The 5476-nt window shown below is 34.9% G+C and overlaps 1 non-coding gene across 1 annotated transcript; it reads right to left on the reverse strand.

Annotated features, from left to right (window-relative positions):
- Positions 1-5149: 5149 nt before the first annotated feature.
- LOC113764318 lies at positions 5150-5256 on the reverse strand. The gene has a single exon (XR_003467589.1). It is a non-coding gene; the product is annotated as a small nucleolar RNA R71 (small nucleolar RNA).
- Positions 5257-5476: the final 220 nt, after the last annotated feature.

A 5476-nucleotide genomic window follows, 5' to 3' on the forward strand; every position in this document is an offset into this window, starting at 1 on the left:
TTATCGCATACTTTGATAAATAAGACTCTTTTTAATACAACTGTTGATTGGGTTACTTAAACTTGAATGCAGGATATATTCCCGTAGAGGTGAGCTTCAAATGCAAAAATTGTGCTCGACTCATTTTCGTTCATGTTACTTCAAATTAATTCAAACTATATGGTAAATCAGTTACAAAAGATGAAACTGAATAGTTGCTTAGCTCCTAGGAGCATAGTTATTAAATCTAGTCCGAAAACCGACCCCACAAAGTATTGATTCAAAGGATTTTTTTTTTGAAAGATTGATTCAACAGATGATTTAGTGATTGAACCATGCATATATAAGCATAAAAAAAAATACTAGTAGATTAAAATATCTAAAATAATATAATTATCGAATCAATAGTTAAACTAGTGATTTTCTTAATTTATTAGTTGAACCAACGAATCATTAAGCCTACTTTAGAGGGTGGTCCAACTGAGTCGAGGGACCTGATGGGGACTGAACCATTATCAGATCAGACGGGTGCACTAGAACAAGTCTCATATAGAGATATATTGATATGAGGTTAGGTTTGAACCCTTAATCTTTCACTTCATAATTAATGTGGTGGCCAACTCCTCTAGAGGAAATGTACGAGTCATTAATTAGTCAACTGGTTTCTACCTTATCCGGTTCACCTACTAGCATGGTCTCGCTAGATTCAACCGTAGGTTAGTGATTGAACCATGTTCATTAGTATAAAAAAAATTGCATATTAAAACTTTTAAAGATAATATATAATTATTGAATCAATGGTTGAACTCACAATTTTTTGAATTTACTAGTTGAACCGATAAGTCATTGACCAGTTAACTAATTTCTTCCTTATTCATTCCAACTACTAACTCAATCCTGCTAAGTCGCCAATTCACCGAATTGATTAGTTCAATGCCAATATCAGGCCGGGGTTAATAATTATGCATAGGAGCATTTCCTTACAATAAAAACTTCCTTTATTGGCTTAATTTAAAAAGCGGCCCGGTCTTTGCAAATTAAGCACATTGCTTCCAATTATTTTCAATTTGTATAAGAAAATAAACCCAAGGTAGGAGCACCAAACTGGCACTTGTTACTCATATTAAATCAATTTAAAAGTTTTAAATAAGAAAAAGCATAGAAACCAACCATGGATCCATTAAATATCTATGGAAAGGATAATAGGGTTGGATCTTCTGTATTGTGATTCGATCCGTTTAAACATGTGGAGAAGGTCTAGGAAGGCATCATTTCTGTGTTAGACAAAAATGTTCCTTAGAAATGGAGAATCTGCTACAATCCTTCTTTGTACGTTCTTGTCACTTTTGTACTGGATTTCTAGACCATGACCATTAGGGGAGGATCGGTTTAATTTCAACTTTGATAAAGCATAAAAACAACAACTTCAATTCCTCCTATCTTTATTCCTTACAGATAACAAAAAGAAAGAAAGAAAAGAAAACTTCAATTCCTTTGCGAGAGATGGCCTAAGATATTTTGGTAAGTAAATCTGCATAAAGAAAAGGGTTAAAGGAAACAATGGAACATAATCAGACGTGATATTATCCTTAAACAATCAAAGGAATTACAGTTGTGCTTGATAAGTGACTAATTTACGTAATAATTGTATGACATTTTATATTATTTTTAGTCACTTTGGTTATATTATTGGAAGAATATGAATCATTTTGGCTATAATTGGTGAATAAATGTTTTTAAGTGATTAAATGAGGTTTTTATCACTTTTTACTTGGATTTTGTGTATTTTGACAGTTTTGACACATTTTCGTATTTCGGCTATAACTTGAGCTACAATGATCGGATTAAGATGATTCTTGAACCAATTTGAAGATAAGAGATAGATCTACAACTTTGGTGAAGACATCTAAATCCAGTTTGAAGGTTTTCCAGGTCAAAATGCCGAATTACAATAGCAAATTTCTACTGGTCGAAGCTGGAACAGGGCAATGAGCAGGCAAGGGTATTTCAGTCATATCTCAGCCTACACAGATCCAAATGAGGTGATTCTTGATGCATTAGAAAGATAACTCAAAAGGCTACAACTTTCGTGTTTTAGACATGAGCTGGTTCAGCCTCTAACATCAAGAAAAGATTGGTTGAAGTTGGGCCAAAAACAGAGCAAGTGATCCACACTCGGATCCACTATTCATCCGAACCCTCGGTTGTTTCTGGGTTAGTGGATCCGAGGTACTGTAGCAGCTCGGATCACTGGTCAGAAAAGGCTGCTCTGTACGCGTAAAAAATCAATTTCACCTCCACCAACTCACATTGGATGCTAGACATGTGAGAAACATTCCCAGCTGTAAAAGGGAGATGTAATCCTCATTTCTTGACCACCTTTCATCATTAAATAGCCAAATTCATTGCAAAAAGGAGATTGGGGAGATTGGAGTTCATAGCAGAAAAATAGAGAGTGAGCTACGGGAGAAAGCTTGAAGCTGCAGAAATGTAGTTCTTTCATCTCCCTAGTGTTAGTTTAGCTTAGTATAGAGTAGTGTAGCTTTTCCATTCTTGTTTATTATCTAGATTAGGATGAAGATTGATAAGAGTTTATTTTACGTATTTTTAAGTGCATTTTATTAGTTAATTTTGAGTTGATTATTTAGTTTTATAAATAAAATAAAGAGGTTTTTGGTAAAATTATATATTTTTGGTAAAAGTGGATAATATTGCATTTCTATTGATTTTAATGGTAAAAACTTCATTTTTTATGGCAGGAATGATGATTCAATCACCAAAGGATGTCAAATGAGGTAAAAAATAGAGATTTGGTGATGAATTCAAGTGGCAACAAGAAGAATGAAGTGAAAAAATGTTCAAGTGAGGAAATGCAATACAAGTCAGTTTTGACACTCTTCAGTATTTTGACCATATCTGGAGCTACACTTATCGGATTGAGGTGATCTTTATACCATTTTAAAGCTAAGAAAGAGACCTACAATTATGAAGACATCGAAATCCATTTCTGCCATATTCATGGGCAAAACGTTGGAATACAGAAGCTGCATTCTGTGGTCGGAAGTTAAACAGAGGTTTGAACAGGTGACAGTATTTCGATCATATCTCAGGCTACAATGCTCCGATTTGGATGATTCTTGAAGCATTGGAAAGCTAACTCAAAGGCTACAACTTTTGTGTTTTTGCACAAAAGCTAGTTTGGCCTTTATCATGGAGAAAATCGCAGTTGAAATAAGGCCAGAGTGGAAAACGCGAGTAGAAAAAACGCGAGTTTATACCGCGTTTTGTGTAGGCGCGTTTTATAGCCGAAATTCTGCAATTTGACTCAGTCAATTCTCTTGTGTGCATACCACTTTCCAGCTATAAGATGCAAGGGAATTCGTGCACATGCTTCTGCAATAAAAGAGAAGACCAAATGAGTGTGGACAAAAGGAAACCACATATCTTTGACTTCTTTTTACAAAATCTGAGTGGAGGAAATTATGAAGTGAGAGGAATGGAATTTCTACCACCTTTTATGCAGAAATACAGGGGAGAAGCCTGGAGGACCAGAAAGTAGCTAGTTTTTCCTTCTTGCAACAAGTTTTCTTCTAGTTAAGAGTTCTTAGAGAAGCATTTTAGAGTTTTCACTTGTATCATATTGTGCAAGAACATAGCAGGAATTGGAGAGTTCACCTTCAATTGGCTAAGCTTTCTTTTATCTTTCTTATACTTGTACTTTATGATGTTTTGCAGTAATAAACTTGTGAATTTGATTGTTAAATCATTCATGAGTAGCTAAACTCCTTCATCTAGGGAGTAGATGAAACTTATGGCTAAATAATACTAATTGAATGTGATTTACACTTGTTATATCTTGAGTTAACTTGTCTACTTGTGTAGCTGTGATTTCTTGTTATTGAGTGATCACCAATAGCATGTTTATAGTGTTATTATTCAATGAGAATTGGTAATAACAATTGAAACACATGAGTAGTGCTTGAGTTGTATGTTCATGAAAATAGAGATACACTTAGGTGGATTATTGAGCATTTCATGAAATAAAACGGAGTAGTAGTAGTATTTCACCATGAAAATAGGGAAATCTATATTGCTCTAAGCCATTTCATCATGAAAATGAGACTTGGTAATCTTGGAAATAAATCTCTGGTTAAGCAAGAATAATAGCAAGAAGTAAATCCATTCATTTGTGTAGTTTATGCCATAAGTGGAATCTACATCCCTAGAATCTTCATTAAGTGAAATTTCTCTATTTGCATTCAGCATTTGTTAAACTAGATTTGTATATCAGATTTGTAGATTACAGCATTAGACTTTCTCTGCTCAAAAATTAATTGTAAGTCTAAATAATAGAGAGAACATGGGCTTAGTAATTGTTTAAATTGCTCCTCGTGGGATCGACCCGATACGCATCTTGTACTAAAATTGCGACCTGTATACTTGCAGTCCAACGGGTGTAAAATCGGAATTAAACTTGCACTTAAAGTGAAAACCCGTCAAGTTTTTGGCGCCGTTGCCGGGGAGCGGCAATATTAGGGCCTAGTCATCTCTATTAATTTAGACATTTTCATTGTTTTTATCCAAGTTGTTGAATTAAAACTACAAAAATTTCTCTTATTTTTATTTGTAGTGCATGCACCGATCAAATAGAGAAGTTGGACATTTTGATCCTGAAATTGAAAGAACATTGCGGAGACAAAGGAGGAATACACTGCATCAAGAGGAACAAGAGGTTTGGCAGCCAATAGAAGATATCTTGATAGAATTACCATTTGAAGAAGAAATGGCTGAAAATGACCTAAATAGGCGAGTTCTGCGAGATTTTACTATACCGGGAACACAAGGTTCACAAACGAGCATAGCAAGGCCTGCGGTAAATGCTAACAACTTTGAGATTAAACCATCACTTATCCAAATGGTTCAACAATCTCAATTTGGAGGTAATGCAGTAGAAGATCCTAATACACACTTAGCTACATTCTTGGAAATTTGTGATACAATTAAAATGAATGGAGTTAGTGATGATGCTATAAGGCTAAGATTGTTCCCATTTTCATTGAGAGATAAGGCCAAACTTTGGCTACACTCTCATGCTCCCAATACTTTCACTGGATGGGATGAATTATCAAGAGCATTCTTAAATAAGTATTTTCCACCAGGTAAGACTGCTAAGCTTAGAATGGATATCACTAGTTTTAGCCAATTGGAAGGTGAATCATTATATGAGGCATGGGAAAGGTTTAGAGATTTGCTTCGGAAATGTCCACATCATGGACTGCCGGAGTGGTTAATCATACAAACCTTTTATAATGGTTTATCTTTCTCCACTAAAACTATTATTGATGCAGCTGCAGGTGGAGCTTTAATGGGAAAAACACCCCAAGAAGCTCATAATTTGATAGAAGAAATGGCAGCAAATAACTATCAATGGGCCAATGAGAGAGGTAATACAAGACGTCACGCAGGTATGATAGAAATGGACACTCTCAATACGCTG

The sequence above is a fragment of the Coffea eugenioides genome, chromosome 2 (assembly GCF_003713205.1).
Source record: "Coffea eugenioides isolate CCC68of chromosome 2, Ceug_1.0, whole genome shotgun sequence".
Taxonomy (NCBI): Eukaryota; Viridiplantae; Streptophyta; class Magnoliopsida; order Gentianales; family Rubiaceae; genus Coffea; species Coffea eugenioides.